The sequence below is a fragment of the Mesoplodon mirus genome (genome assembly GCF_964341445.2).
Source record: "Mesoplodon mirus genome assembly, chromosome: 6".
NCBI classification, from domain to species: Eukaryota; Metazoa; Chordata; class Mammalia; order Artiodactyla; family Ziphiidae; genus Mesoplodon; species Mesoplodon mirus.
In genome coordinates, this window is record NC_138982.1 from 57,821,337 (window position 1) to 57,838,675 (window position 17,339).

General features: G+C 39.7%; 1 protein-coding gene across 3 annotated transcripts in view; it reads right to left on the minus strand.

The window, feature by feature from the left end:
- The window catches only part of FNDC3B (fibronectin type III domain containing 3B), a 359,867-nt gene that overhangs the window by 241,298 nt on the left and 101,230 nt on the right, over window positions 1-17,339 (minus strand). The gene's annotated exons all lie outside the window — the stretch shown is intronic.

Below are 17,339 nucleotides of genomic sequence, written 5' to 3' on the forward strand. Positions count from 1 at the left end.
ATCTAATCTAAGGGGCCACTTCATAAAGCCTGGTCTTCAGACAGGGACTGAGGATCACCAGCACCTCGTTATGGGAGGAAAAGAAAATATTAGATCTGGCTACCTACTAATTTATTGAAAACCAAACAAATATTCCAAATTTAACTGGCTACCACAGGCTTCAAATAAATCCATATAGCATTTTGACCAAAGAAAATACCCTAGTGCCCTGATAAACTACAATAAAGCTTTAAAATCATCTCAAAAATAAAAACTATCAAATCATATATGCTGCTTATACATCTGGAATAAAGTTAAATTCGTTATTATACCAGGGAAGTTTTTAGAGGTAGACGGTCTAGATCCAAAAGTAATAATATGTCTTGGGTAACACTGTAGGGAAGGGAGGGAAGGAGGAAGGGAGGGAGGGAAGGAGGGAGGGGAGGGGAGGGAGGGGAGGGAGGGAAGGAAGGGAGGGAGGGAGGGAGGGAGGGAGGGAGGGGAGGAGGGGAGGGAGGGAGGGAGGGAGGAAAGGACGGCACCTAAAAGGAGGGAGGGAGGAAAAGAAAAGAAAAGGAATAGGAAAAAGAGTGGGGGGGAATAGGTAGAGAAAATGAAGTATTTTTCATATAAATATTAGAAGTACATGATAAGATTGCTGAACTTGGCTATGCTGTTTTTAATAAGGTAATGCTACAACAACCAGCACAGAGATGAAGAACAGAAGAGCCTTGAAATTTTTTAAAACCCAAAGTGTAGCTTTTACCAAAAGGTTAGACAAAACAGAGAAGACACAAGTGATAACACTGGCAAACACATACATTCATATACATTGCATGTGTGTGCATATCTATGCATACATATACACACATTAGAAAAAAATAACCCTTTTGGCCAGTGAAACAGAGACATTTGGTGAGAAGCTAAAACTAACAAAGAGCATCACAAGATTATGACTTGTGTATGAAAATCCTCCAGGGTGTACTTAGAGGATATGATGTTTAAACAAATGAGTCATATTTCTACAACTGAGAAGTGCATAGAATAGTAAGCTATTTCAATTTTTACATACATGCACATACAAAATGATTATGCAAACACAAAATTAGGACAAACTCGTATCAATTTGTGATTTTTAAAGACCTGATTAAATCTGGAAGAGAAACTGAAAACTAAATAAATGTATTTCATTGATTCCAAGTAATTTTTTTTTCTCATTTTAACATCTCGAGAAAAGGAAAGCATCTTACAGTTAATGGCAAGTCAGTTTAATTGATGGTATTTTCTCATGTAGAGATGTGTAAAATGCTGGTGTATCTCAAAATCAATCACATCACAGATTCAGTCAAATGATAGGAAGTAACCTATGAAACCAATGCAAAAAGGACAACCATGTGTGCTGTTTCAGAGATAAGAGACAGGCAGCAAGGTGATCTTAGCCAGTTCATGGATAAGCAGTGGGCACAAGGTGGGGAGCAAAGGCACATACAGATCCTTCAGCTGAGGCAGTACACCTAGGAGGAGAAAGTATCACTTTTTATGTTTTTAGGGTTTTTTCCATTCACAAATAATTTAATGCCCTAAATATCAGGTGACATGAAAATAAAATCCACCAACTGTTTTGCTGAAAACAAGGTTAACTAAATACTTATGACAGCTCTATTTTTAAAAATATACTGGGGGGATTTTCCTGGTGGTCTAGTGGTTAGGACTTAGCGATTTCACTGCCAGGGCCTGGGTTCAATCCCTGGTCGGGGAACTAAGATTGGCAAGCCGCGCAGCACGGCCAAAAACAAAACAAACAAAAATAAAAATAAAAAAAAACTGGATACTAACTATATCCAAACCTCTGGAGGTGGGAACTCAAGCATTTTTTTTTTAATCCTAGGTGATTCAACTGTGCAGCCAGGGTTGACAAGTGATGGAAAGTACCTGGCATACAATAGGTGAGCACTTTTTTTAAAGTGGCAATTATTAAAACAAGGAAAAAAATACACTCTGGGTAATTTTCTTTCCTTTTTTTGGTTACTAGTCAAGATTTATGCTAATAAGGTTTTAGAGAAATTAATGTAGTACCTAAAGTAAGAGTCCTAAATGATATTTTAACATCTCACTTTCAAAAAGAAAATTCTAGATAATTAAGCTCTTGAGATCTACCCACACTTGAACCTATTTAGGTAAAGTTATAGTCTTCTCATGAAATTAGGAAGATCTAAATGGCAGAAAACTCTAGGGGAATAAAAGTGACAGAGGAAGGAGAAATTGGGAGGTAAGAAGAATTTTAGATACGATCTGGTCCAATCCTCTTATTCTGAGGTGAGGAAAGTGAAGTCTTGATCACAGAAACCATATGGAAAGGTTGTTAAACTGTATGGGGCATTCTCTGCCTTTAATCAGGGGCAGAAGGTTTTATCAGTTTCTTCATTTAAAGGGGAAGAGAAAAATTAACAATATAATCAACTGATTTTTACTGAATGAGTTCAAGTCCAGTGACCTTTGATGTGAACTTAAACCATTTTTTTTTTAAAGCTGCACAAAATACTGGGTCTATGGAAGGTGCACAGTAAAGAAGATTTGTATCAAGGAAGGGGAATAGGCTTGAAATAAGTTTAAAGAGGCCAGATTAGCAAGGCTATTTCACCCTTCATGTTGAGCCATTTCCTATGTCCCCTAAATACATTACCCAGAGCTACTTTTCAGCACTCTGGCTCAATTTCTAAAGAATCTCATTTTCTCCAAAGTCTGTTCTATGGTTAATTACGTGCCTTCTCACTACCCTGGGTATAGCCAAGAAATAGGTAGAATGCACCTGTTGTTCTCGAGTTCCATCTGAGATGGAGGCTGGCATTCTATTCACCTCTGAGGAATGTTAATTGCTGATACCAGCATGACAGGTGCAATGAGTAGAAAAATGATCAATGAACTCAACTCACAGAACAGTGGCAGAACTCATCTGGAGACCATGAGAAAACTCCTCAAGAGCTGTAACTTTAATTACTAACAATTGGTCTGGAATTCAATTTGACCCTTGAAACAGATTTTTAAAACACAGCACAACCTTCTAATTTCTACAATGGTGCCCTGTCCACAGGGAAAAAAAAAAAAAGGAATATGTATAATCCTGTTTTTCATGTTACTATGGAGTCGTTCACTAACCCCAACTGCTTCTCATGGATTGCTTCTCCTCACGTTCCTCCCATTCCAGGTCTTTACTGTTGTAGTCCTATCTATTTTGAATTCTGAGTCACTTCCTTTCCCCCTAGTTTTATACTTTAAAAATCATACTGTTTCTTTAGAATACTTCACAGAGTGAAGCCAACTTCCATATCGGTTCCCTGACTTTTTATCCTCCCCCTTTGGTTTTTTCTTTTACTACCACCCAGCTGTCTAGGGGGAGGGATGTACTAGCTTATTACTTGAATACAGTATCAGATATTGTGTATCTGTTTAGAATATTTTCATATTTGCATAAGTTTCCTAACTCAGTGATCCCCATATACTACATAATACTATTCATTAAACTCTAAAATATTCCTGGAATAGCTCTGGCAATCGTATTTATTCTCACTATGTCAGAACTGAGGCATAGAGAAGAAAAAGGAATTCCTGATAAAATGGCAATTGAATTAGGGGGTGTAAATGGAAAGTTTTACAAACAAATCCTTTGAAAAGAGTCCCTGATTCAAACCTCAGTTCATTAAACCTATAGTGGAGGAAGGGGAAAAAATTTCAGACCAAGAAAAAATTCTATCTTTGAGCTTACAACTGAAGAATTTAAGCCAATCATTCTTTTTTATTTTTCTTCATTTACATGGACTTTCTCCCTTTTGTCCACTTTGTGACCAAACTTAATCCTGAGTTTTCGCTTTTGTTTAAGGGCACTTCTCTAAAAGTCCCCTCTTACAAGTGCCCCTCTTCCAGAAAGCCTCCTACCTCAGCTGTTCTCAAAGCCTGGACCCAGAACCACGAACATCAGTATCACCTGGGAACTCCTTATAAATACAAATTCTCAGGACCCATCTCACCTACCCCAGACCTAAATCAGAAACCCTGGGGGTGGTACCAGCAATCTGTGTTTTAACAAGCCCTCCAGGTGATTCTAATCTATGCTAAAGTTACTGGTAACTGTCAGCATCTGAAACAGGATGTAATACCCTGGATTCAGTTATGCTGGGGGGACAACTTGAGCCAAATACCAACCTGTTTCCTGGGCACCTATATCATTCAAAGTATGAGGCAAGATCTATGAAGGGAACAAAGAGGGAAGCAATAGTTTCAGCCCAATTCGTCCACAGAGTCAAGTGGAAAGAGTGCTAAAAGCAGCTTCTGCAAGCAGCAAGTTGTAAGATGGTTATTTTCTCATCTCACTTTTTCTGCTTCATCCACCCTGTACAATCTTTACCTATTCTAATCAACTTTGAATTTTAATAGTTTATAATAGGTGAGCTGTTGTTTACATCTAAGTAAAGGTAAAATAGATCTATTCTCTGCTGAAAGGAATAAACTCAAATTTCTGTTTGATGACCCTTATTTACTACTTACAGAAGTTTATAACAAAAAGAGCAATTTCAATTAATAGGTTCAATAAAGACAACCACCACATACAGTTTACTTATTAAGTATATGATTACAAGATAAACGATCTTTAAGCACTTTTCAAACCTTCTTAAAGAAGACTAACCTGGATGAACAGACAGGTACACAGCATGTGCAGTGTGATGTACTTGGGAAAACACACCATGAGAATTTCTTAAACTATCCTGAGGGTTAGGTTAACCAGAAATTCTCAGTCTCCACTGCGTATTAAATTACCTATGAAGCTTTTCAAAACTAATGCCAAGGTCTTGCCCCCAAAACAATCTGACAGTTCCCCTTGGCTTAGACAATCTGACAATTCCCTACAATTAGCCTGGAGGTCAACTTGTGCATTTTTTTTTAAGTTCCCCCGGTAATTCTGATGTGCAAAAGTTACAAACCACTAATGTTAATACAACCAGCCTTAAAATCCTGAGGTGTTAGAGATGTTCTTTATCTTAAGCATATGATGCAAGAACTATGTCACTCAAAATGTGAATGCTTGACCCACAGAATAAGAAATGTCTTGATCATTGAGAATATAAATTAACCAATTAATCTCAGATCTTGGTTTCTAATTTATGGGATAACAAGCCACACTTTTGCAGTACGTTAACATTTTGTGACTGTTTCATGCTTACACTCAGGCGATTTAAGTGTAAAGGTTTGATTATACTGCCTGCAAAGACTGTTCTTCCTCAACTGGAGGAGACAGGTTCTAGCTGTGCCAAAGTACTCGTGTTGTCTGCACTGCTTGTAGCCTGGTACAGCAGGCACAGAAAATTGACACTGCTGGGTCTAGCATAAGACACGCTGACCGATGTTAAGAGATCCAATCCCAGATAACCAAAATAATCCAACCCCAGACAACAGTTAAAGACTTGGCACTTCAAGCAACGAACAGGCAGACTTTAATTTGACATCTACATGAGATAACTGTGTAAGTGTGTATATCCACTTTACTGAGAACTGCAGAACAAAACATAAAATTCATCTAGTCGATCCTCTAACATTAGAATAACACTTTCACTCAGAAACACACTAAGAATAATGCTTATATTTATCTTTTTAAGTTTCCACTTCTGTTCCCAAAGACTTTTCTTTCCCCGATGTTTTGCCTCCTCTTCTTATCAGTTTAGAAATTTTAACTTCCTAATAACTGGAAGCTTTTCAAATTAAGTGAAAATGTGGAAACTCCTATAGCCAGAAAGATACTACAAAGCCTGTTAATTCTGGCTCTGCTGCACTGCCATATATAAAGTGTCCATAAAGATGTCATATTTGAATTATGGAACACTTCCATTTTAACTCAGACACAAAAAGACCTGAAGAGTTTTCAACACCTCAACTTTTCTCTCCAATTGCTAAAGGGGGTGGGGGAGTTATATGCAGCCACACAAGAAATGTGGGTATATGCAAAGAACCCCGAACCAGGAGTCATAAAGGAAAGTCGCTGATGTGGGCAGTTTTTTTGTTTTGTCTTGAATAAATTTATTTATTTATTTATTTTTGGCTGCGTTGCGTCTTTGTTGCTGAGCGCGGGCTTTCTCTAGTTGCGGCGCGCAGGCTTCTCATTGAGGTGGCTTCTCTTTGTTGCGGAGCACCCGCTCTAAGCGAGCAGGCTTCAGGAGTTGTGGTTCACGAACTCTAAAGCGCAGGCTCAGTAGTTGTGGTGCACAGGCTTAGCTGCTCCGCCGCATGTGGGATCTTGCCGGACCAGGACTCGAACCCGTGTCCCCTGAATTGGCAGGCAGATTCTTAACCACTGCGCCACCAGGGAAGTCCCTGTGGGCAGTTTTGAGGCCAGTTTTCTCCATATTTAGATGAGTCCAGAAAGAAGTATTAAAACACACTCTCCTTTTACCCAACTGTCTTCATATCCTCAAAAAATAGTGTGCAAAATACCTTCCAAGTCACTGAAAACTCTCCTCCAAGAAGTAATACCCAAGTTGATGAGCAGAAAAAACACACTTACTTAAAGAAAAAAAAAGTTTGCTTTTTTTTATCCTTTTTTGTTAATCCTAATGCTTGTCCAATTAGGACAGAGTGGATACAAAATGTTTAGTTTGTAAACTGTTGTTTACACTGTAGGACAAACATTTTTCTAAAGGACCGGATCCCACCTATCTTAGGGAAACATACAACACCTAGTGCATAGCTCGCTCCCTCTCTTCAGTGTGTCTCCCAATGGTCAGCAAGTCATGACTATCTCCTAAACATCTCAAATTTCTGTTTCTGCTTCCACACCCACCACCAATGCCCTCACCCAGGCTCTCTTCGCCTCCTGCCTGCCAACTCCACTTACTTCAGTAACCAGACTTGTTTACAAGTTAGAGTGTACTCTGTCTGTTCCTGGGTCTGACATGGAGTTTCCTGAGAGTTTACTGCTACAGATAAATGCTATAATTTTTAGCTACACGAAAACAATAAAATACTAATGAACAATCTAAATTACTTGCTAATAACATAAAAGATAAAGCTGGTCTATCTTTCACTATTAAATAGCCTTAAAAATATTTTCCAAGGTGTTCCCAGCCTACTCCTCACAAAAGATAAAAATTATCAAAAGAATGGATATAATGATCACTCCCTCATGCTTTTTAAAAGCAAGGGAGCTAACCAATATATTGGACTTCTTCAAAATTACTGTGTGTTTTTGGAAACAAGCTCATACCTGTATTCATTATCTTAATTTGAGGAACGGAGAGTAAAAATAACCAAGCTTAATTACGTAAGTACAAAAACAAAAAATTACCTCTGTGAATTAACTATGAGACTTTTCCATGATTTTGACATGATTTTTTAGCAGTAAATCAGGAAATGACTTTCCTCTTTTCTGAGCATCTAGGAGGTGCTGGATAGGCACTGGGATACAAAGATCACTAAGATTTGACCCCTACCCTTGAAGAACCCTTTACAGACTTCTTTAAAGACACCTCCAACATGAAATTTTCCATTTCAAATTGTAAGTGTAAAACACAAACGTAAAAAATACAGAAGGAATAAAGCAAGAACTAAAAGATTATAAGCTGTGAAATAAAATGTGGTGGACAATCGAGGTAATGTGACAATTAGCTCTTCGGAATTATCTGTCATGCAAAGATCTGTGACATTTAAGGAACTCCAAGCAGTGGTACCCTCAGAAATGACATTTTAACCACTGTTGAACAAGCTTGCAAGAGAAAAAGGACACAGGGCTTCCCTGGTGGCGCAGTTGTTGAGAGTCCGCCTGCCGATGTAGGGGACACGGGTTCGTGCCCCGGTCCAGGAAGATCCCACATGCCGCGGAGCGGCTACGCCCGTGAGCCATGGCCGCTGAGCCTGCGCGTCCGGAGCCTGTGCTCCGCAACGGGAGAGGCCACAGCAGTGAGAGACCCGCGTACCGCATAAAAAAAAAAAAAAAAAAAAAGGGCACAGAAGCTAAACTCCCACTGCATAATTTTTAAACATATTATGAAGCAGTACGACTAAAATGTGAAGACACCTGAAAACTCCTAACCAATACCTCAGGTTCACAGAGTCTTCCCTGAAATGCTTTAAACTGACAAGTAACAAAAATAAAGGGTGGTTCAATGTCTAGCTGTAATGGAGACTGGGAGCCTAATAATGGTTCCTATTTATTGGACCCTTACACTGCCTTAGAAACTGTTCTAAGTGCTTTCTACCCAATATGTCATTTAATCCCCATAGCAATTCTTTAAGACCGATATTATTATTCCCATTCTACAGATTAGGTGTAGGTGTAGAGAAGTAACTGCTTTTACGATACACATCTAACATGCAGGGGGCTTCTAAGTCAGCCAATCTTACTCAAAAACCCATAATGATCTTACCAATATGCCTTACTGCCTCTTCAGTACTACCTAAGAGCACGACACATTAAATAAAGATTAAAAGAAGTATGGAATTTAATTGAAATGTGAACGACAAGGCCTCAAGGAGGGAAGGCATACCCATAGGAACTACTTTATAGGCCTGTCTGAATATGGCCTCTCAGGCATAGTGTGAGAGTTAACAGCTTATCATCCAAAAAAAAAAAACAACAACTGAAGCTTCAACTACAACAAAACTTACTTTAAATGCATGAAACAGTGGAACCACTGTTTTATCCACAATTCTTTATCTGAACAATACATACATCCCCATAAACCTTCATCTGAAATGTCTGAAATGTTGCCATCACCATCAACCCATGAAAGCAAACCTATTGTTAAGTAGGCAATGATATGGAGGCTCGAACTTTGACTGATAACCAAGTCATTGCCCACAATTGGTTATGGCATCTCTTTAGAACAAAAATAATCAGCAAAGCTGTGTACATTACTAGATGATGATGATGATGATGCTGGTACTTACAATGGAATGTCTCACAACCTTATTGGATAGGTATTCCCACTATCCCCATTTTAAGAGAGGAAAGAAACTGAGGCTAAGAGTTTAACGATTATCTAGAAAACAACCAGGGATTCTCACTACAGAGCCTTTACTCTTAGAACATAACCTTTATAACTTCTAACAATTAAATCACTCAAGCTTTACTTGAAGAAAAAGGCCAAAGAAAGTCTGACAATATAACTTTGTGTAAAGTTTTTGTCCTAACTATGGATACATAACAATAGCTAAAAACAATCGAGATAAATGGGAAGGGTAGAAAGCAGCAGACACACTGGATATTTTCCCTTGAGATGGACTCACACCTCCTGGGAAGCAGCATGGTTTGATACTGATGTAACCCAGTCTCATGACATTACTCAGTCCCAGCATGATGACAGCCACACTTATCATCACAGACTTTCCTCCCACACCCTCCATAAACTGGACTTTCTGTTCTGGGCCCATCAGTATTCACCGACCCTTATGGAGACTATTCTGGTGGGAAACTTCCAGTTACTCGGCAGCGAGCTATTGTCTGAAAGGGGGCCTATCAGGTCAGCATACAGAACTCCTATTTGCACAAACAGCTACGCATGTCCATGTATGAGAAAAAAGGCAAATCATCATGCCCAAAATAAGGCTCTCAAACATTTCAGAGATCAGGTATTCTCCAAAATGCTAAAAGTGATTTTTCATCAACATTTCATCAATATTACACACACACAGGTAAGAGACTGATTTGTCCCAAATCTAATATTTAAGTTATAAAATGATCTGGCAAGTTGGTGGAATAATTCAGATATTCCTAGAAACTCAGATTCTCTCAGCCTAGAGCCTCACTGGAAACTTATGTACTAAGTCTTACCAAATATAGCTTTGGATCAGTCAGAAAGATGGGCAGGACACTGGGGCTAGCCTGGACAAAAGACTTGGTATTTTCAATTCTAAAAGATATTTTCAATTCTAAAAGATTTTCTCAAGTGAGGCCTTAACTGATTACAGTAACATTTCAGATTAGCGATCCCTCACAAACCCCCAAATGCAAAAGGAACTGACTTTCAAAGCAGTTTCTTGTATAGAAAAAGAAGCTCTCAAAATCAGAAAATTGTAACAGGAAAAAATCTTTTGCCTTATAATACAGACTTTCCATAAGTAATTACATACAATCAAATAACAATCAATTACATATTCAATGTAATCAAAGTTTGCAAAGATTCTCAATGATTCAAAGGCAGTCATAGGACAGTAAGTTCACTTTCAAATCACCCAAATAGTTTGGATAAAAGACTTGTTTGCAAACTTAAGCCAGGGCAAGGGTTCAATCACTCTTAGGAGACAGACTTCATTTGCAACAGGCCCTCTTCCTTGGTTGTAAGCCAGTAAAATAGGAATTTCTCACTTATATGCAGAGTTTTCTTTAAAGGCATAGACCATATAGAAGCTTTGCTTGTGAAATGATAGTCTACCTCAGCTTGCAAGCCCTACCTATGACATCATTCAAGTCATTTCTCAATCAACAAAGCAAGAGACAATGAGAGTCCACTAGGACCTGTCATAAAATTCTTAGAAAGAATGACAGGTCGGTGTTTTAATGTGCCAAACAAGTCTAATAAATGCACTTAAAGTACCAAATGAGAAAAAAAAGTAACTTTAAGGTCCCAGTGACAGTCTGGATTCTGAATATGGCCGGGAGCAGGGTGGGAGACAAACGAGGAGATTCAAAAATGTGGAACGGCTCTCAATGGTGTCATTCACAGGGGTCTGTGAGCAGAGCATGCTGTTCATCAATGATAGGTTCCTACACTCAGTGGGGCAGGGGGACTTAGACACAGAGCTGAAGAAGGCTTAAGGAGAGTAAGCAGGAGAGGGAGAAAGTCTCACACTCTGACAGAACCCAAACTACAGTCATCTCAGAGTAAGGCTCTCCTCAAGTTTCCCTCCTGCCATACATTCTGCTGTCATTTCAAGGTCTCTACTCACCACAGATGAGCCGAGTACATAATCTTTTTAAAGATGTCTAGATTCTTCTGGACAGGAAACATTAGTAATCAATTTTTTTTTTTTTTTTTTGCTGTACGTGGGCCTCTCACTGTTGTGGCCTCTCCCGTTGTAGAGCACAGGCTCTGGACGCGCAGGCTCAGAGGCCATGGCTCACGGGCCCAGCCGCTCCACGGCATGCGGGATCTTCCCGGACCAGGGCACGAACCCGTGTCCCCTGCATCGGCAGGCGGACTCTCAACCACTGTGCCACCAGGGAAGCCCAGTAATCAAATATTTTTAAATATTATTCTTTATTAGAATAATGGTGATTCCCAAGCATTTCACTTTAACCTGTTTTTTGCTGTTATCACCAGGACATTCACCTGTTTTCTTCAGGCTCATGATTTGAAATATGTCTTGAGAGACAAAAACTGCAGCATTAATACTGGTCAATATGAAAGTTCTTTAGACTTACACATGTTTTTTTTAAAGGAAACTGATTAGCTTTAATTATAATGTGATTTGAAATTGGAAAGTTCTTCTATAGAGATTTTAAAGGCCCCTAAAAGCACTTAACTAAATATCTTTAAGTTCCCGGCACAATAGTAAGAGTTAAAAGAAAAATCATCACATCTGATGTAATGCCAGAGCTAGTCAAGGGCCTAGTAGACGGTAATTATTGTCAGGCTGTGTGGCTAGAGGTAGGTAGGGTGGAGGATACAGTGTTTCCTGTCACAACTGGACTCACAGTCTAATTCAAGGGCTAAGGAAAGGTTTACACATATAACCAGATAGTTACATGCAGTGCTACCTCTACCTGCTCCTCCAGGAACGCAGAGAAAGGTCAGAATGGACTGGAATGGTCCGGGGCGAAGCTGGGGACCCCTGCCGAAGGAGAGAGCCCTAGAGCTTAAAGGAAGTGTGGTATTTGTTTTGGCTGAAGCGTTTTGCAGGGAGCAGAGACGTGGCCCAGATAAAAGGATGGCACGCGTGGGCGGGAAGGAAGGCTGCACCGCCAGCACCTCGGCCCAGACGGGGATATGAACACAGTGGGAGAGGCCTGCAGCTGCCCTCTGTTAATTCCTGAACTTCACCAAAGGAAAAAGTTCATATGGATTGCTAAGGTTCTTCTTTCCCTTACAACTAGCTCTTTACACACTTTCACCTGGCCTAGGAAAGAAAAATCTTTTGTCCAGGATGCCACAGGTATAGTGCTGCCTCCAAGTAGGAATAAACGATGACCTTCTGTGGCCCCTTCAAGACCTATGATTCATGTTTCATGGAAATGTTGAGAAATATTCCATTAGAAATGAATCTGCTTTCACAGCATATTGTATGTTTCCTGTGTTTTTCTTCCTTTATTATCACCAAGGACATTCCCGTGAAAACAAAATCTTGTTTTGTCCCCAGAGTAACCATATGCTTTACATTGATGTGCTCTGAATTTCCAGACTGCCTTTTCATGGCATCACAATGAGCTTCTGGGGTCTCTCTAGTGACGTCATAAATGTCCTATAGAGAAAATTATTAGGCTGACAAATTCGACTACAAGCAGAGGGGGTTGACCTCATATGGTGTAATTTCAAAGTTTCCAGGAAGGCCTGCAACCAGCTCCACTCCCTCCCCCTAACCCCACCCCCCAGCCCCCAGCAACTCTTACCATGCTGGCTAGTGCTGAAATAGCAAAGCTATCAAGCGGACAGTTTCAACCACGGTGTAAGCAATGGGGATGACTTCAAACTTCCCTGGAAGGCCACCACCACCAATCGCCGCACTCTCCTTCCCCGCCGAAAAAAACACCTCCCCATCTGCCAGCTGGTGTTGAAAAAGCACAACTAGAGCTTCGTTCTCTTAACTTTAATCTTTAGTAAAATACAAATGCTTCTTCTAGAAGTTTCCATTACAATATGACTCAATTTCAGATCTTTTCCTAACCAGTCCTCTACCATTGTACCCCTCCTCTTCCGGCAACTGAAGCTGGAAGCCCCACCTAGAAGCTCAGCCCACCCCAACTCTGGGTCCAATCCTGACTCTGGACAGAGATAATTTAAAGACTTCTAAATCAATACTCCCTGTATCAAACTATCCTGCTCCCACTTCTGTTAACAGGGTACCTGTCATATTCCAAAGACCCAGTCTCCACCATCCACTTTTGCTCTGCAAACCATCTCTATCTCATTCTGGTCACCTGAGTACTCACCTAGCATCCTCCCCAGAATCCTGTTACTCAAGGAATAGGAACCCATCTTGCTCTTGTCACGTGCCCAAGAAAATGGAGTCGATTTGAGTTCATGATTCCCTGATGTAAAGCCACGGAGCAAGGCAATAAAGAGCTCTGCTGTTTCTCACTAGATGACTTTATTATTTTTTTAACATCTTTATTGGAGTATAATTGCTTTACAATGGTGTGTTAGTTTCTGCTTTATAACAAAGTGAATCAGCTATACATTTACATATATCCCCATATCTCCTCCCTCTTGCATCTCCCTCCCACCCTCCCTATCCCACCCCTCTAGGTGGTCACAGAGCACCGAGCTGATTTCCCTGTGCTATGCAGCTGCTTCTCACTAGCTATCTATTTTACATTTGGTAGTATATATATGTCCATGCCACTCTCTCACTTCGTCCCAGCTTACCCTTCCCCCTCCCCATGTCCTCAAGTCCATTCTGTACGTCTGCATCTTTATTCCTGTCCTGCCCCCAGGTTCTTCACAACCATTTATTTTTTTAGGCTCCGTATATATGTATTAGCATACGGTATTTGTTTTTCTCTTTATGACTTACTTCACTCTGTATGACAGATTCTAGGTCCATCCATCTCACTACAAATGACTCAATTTCATTTTTTATGGCTGAGTAATATTCCATTGTATACATGTGCCACATCTTCTTTACCCATTCATCTGTCGACGGACACTTAGGTTGTTTCCATGTCCTGGCTATTGTAAATAGAGCTGCAATGAACACTGTGGTACATGACTCTTTTTGAATTATGCTTTTCTCCAGGTATATGCCCAACAGTGAGATTGCTGGGTCATATGGTAGTTCTATTTTTAGTTTTTTAAGGAACCTCCATATTGTTCTACATAGTGGCTGTATCAATTTACATTCCCAACAACAGTGCAAGAGGGTTGGTTCCCTTTTCTCCACACCCTCTCCAGCACTTATTGTTTGTAGATTTTTTGGTGATGGCCATTCTGACCAGTGTGAGGTGATAACCTCATTGTAGTTTTGATTTGCATTTCTCTAGTGATTAGTGATGTTGAGCATTCTTTCATGTGTTTGTTGGCAATCTATATATCTTCTTTGGAGAAATGTCTATTTAGGTCTTCTGCCCATTTTTGGATTGGGTTGGTTTTTTGATATTGAGCTTCATGAGCTGCTTGTAAATTTTGGAGATTAATCCTTTGTCCCTTAATTCATTTGCAAATATTTTCTCCCATTCTGAGGGTTGTCTTTTCGTCTTGTTTATGGTTTCCTTTGCTGTGCAAAAGCTTTGAAGTTTCATTAGGTCCCATTTGTTTATTTTTGTTTTTATTTCCATTTCTCTAGGAGGTGGGTCAAAAAGGATCTTGCTGTGATTTATGTCATAGAGTGTTCTGCCTATGTTTTCCTCTAAGAGTTTGATAGTGTCTGGTCTTACATTTAGGTCTTTAATCCATTTTGAGTTTATTTTTGTGTATGGTGTTAGGGAGTGTTCTAATTTCATTCTTTTACATGTAGTTGCACTATATGACTTTAGATGTGTGAATTAGCTTCTACAGGTCTCAGCTTCCTCATGTGTATCTGTCATACCCATTCAATGAGAGAATACATAAGGCTAAGAGTTGAATAAATATTAGCAATGATAGGGATGTTAATCACAGTGAAAGGATAATAACAACTTGTGTTGGAACTTATAAACATATTGCCTATTCCCACATTCTATGTTGATAAGCTCTGCCTACCTGGAGTGAAGCATTCACTAACTCACACTGGAACTCAGATGAAGGGGGGGATGAGAGCACCTGGGCTGAGTGGCTGCCTATTATGCATGAGTGGCCAACAATGGGTCTGGACTGAGGTTCCTTCCAGTTCCTGCAGTTGATCCTGTTGTCCCAGGGCCTCCTAAGCCCTAGCAAACCTCTTGGGGTTCCAGGTCACCCTCATCCTGTCCTGTGTCATTTCAATTAGTTGGGCCAGGTACCAACATGTCCAAATAAAGATAACCACAGTACCTGGGTGTTCAGAAGAGAACAAAGAATAGGAAGGCTCAGTAAGCCAAAGATAAATGGCTCTACAATTCTTCTTTAGTGAATGGCATTTTTTTAAATCACTGAAAGGGGTGTTAGTGTCACTTATCTCCAAGTACCATCATGAATAAATACAAAGCTTCCATTGTGGACAGAGCAATATACTTGCTAAATTCCCTGCAGAGTATACCAGTTAGGAATTGGACCCACAGAAAGTGAGGAAGAGGCTAACTAGATGAACACACACACACACTCTTCAGACACCAAAAGTAAAAGCAGGTGGCATGAAAAAGTGGATTTTATATATGTTGATCCATTCGGCAATTTGCTTTTATAGACTCTATTACACATACTCAGCTGTAGAGGGACACAGTCTTCTAGCCAATGCATAAGGTTCCAATGTTACCATAACCAGAAGCTCAACTATTCTCTTACTGAACTGGAAACATCCCTTCATTCTATGTAGGTAAAATAACTTTTCATCTAGTTTTACTAGTGTGATTTTTTTTTTTAAGGCACAGAGTGAATTTTGAGGTTTTATTTGTTGATAATATCTGTTACAGTTCTACAAGTAGGTAGAAGATTCTGTAACCCATACTATTTTAAAATATTTTTCTCTCTTCTTTTACCTGAAGTTCCTTTGTGTGACCTATCACTGAAGACTAGGTTTGGTTTTTAAATGGTTTAGAACGCCAAGATCAATTTCAGGGACACAATGAATGCAATCAGAAAAAAATCATTAACGAAATGGTTAAATCATTTCAGATTAACTGCAATTAAAACTCACTAGGATTCTAGCCTAATGAGCTTTAATTTTTTTCCTAAATTTTTGTTCTTACAGTTACAAAAACAAGTAATGAAACGACACAGCAGCACACTCTGCTATTATGCAAAACAATAGGAAGATCACCTTTTTCCATGCAGCTCATTATGGAAAACTAAAACTAAAGGGTACTTCCCTTCATTTTCTTTATATATTGGTGAGCAAGCCCAAGTATTAAAATAAGACCTCTGTTCAGATTCCAGTCTAATCAATAACCTAGTATTGAACTCAATTACAGGCCAATTTACCATTTGCCCCATAATCCTCATCACTGCCAAAAAGAGCCGTCACACAGTGCCCTCCAACACAGCAGTATTTATAGACTAACTCCGTATCTGGATTGATCTTCCTACACAGAACCCCATATGGATCAGAGTACCTAAGCGTCTTTCTTTCCTTAGTGAACTATAGAGAAGAGGCACCGGTATTACACAAACTAGAAATTAACTGAAATGCCCTAGGAGCAGTACTTAAAGAACTACACCCAAGGAGCCTCACCTACTCCTGGAGCTTATTTAGATAACAAGATTCTGGACTCTGAGCTGATGCTGTACTGGAATAAGACTTCTGGAGATCTTAGGAGGGCGTATCTTGCATATGGGAGAGACATGAATTACTGAGGGCCGAGGGTGGACTGTGGTGGGCAGCTTTCTAAAAGCTGGCTGCTGGTATTCATACTCTGTGTAATCCCCTTTCAGGAGTGGGCTGGACATACCACTCCCTCTTGCCCTTTAGTTGCTGCTCCGATGAAGCTGCCATAATGTAAGCACCCCCATGGAGAGGCCACTTAGCAAGGAACAGAGGGAAGCCGCCTGCCACTAGCCCACAAAAAAAACTAAATCCTGCCAACAACCACTTAGGCGAGCCTGGAAACAGACTGACACTCAGACATGCCTTACAGTCACTGCAGCTCTATCTAGCCCACACCTGGATTTTAGCATTTTGAGAGGCCCAGAGCCATAGGACACAGCTAAGCTGTGCCTAAATTCCTGACCCACAGAAACTGTAGGCAAGAACTGTTTTAAGCTACTAAATTTGAGTAATTTGTTACTCAGTAATAAATAACAGATATTAAATACATATTTTTACCTCTAAAAGCATCATTTGGATAGCATCACAATATGTATTTGAAACTTTTATCTAATTTGAAAAAGTACTTGCTGCTCTCATCTGGAATTTTAAGCTCTCTTAAAAATCTCTGCATTTTTCAGGACTACCAAGTTCCGTAATATATGAAAACAATGTAAGCTTTCCCAAGTTTATTTAATTCACTTAAAAGTCAATAGAATACTCAAGATATTTAACTTTGTCACTTGTATATCACAGGCCCACATCAGCATTAAGGAGCCCCTAATAAAAGCAAAAAAAAAAAAAAA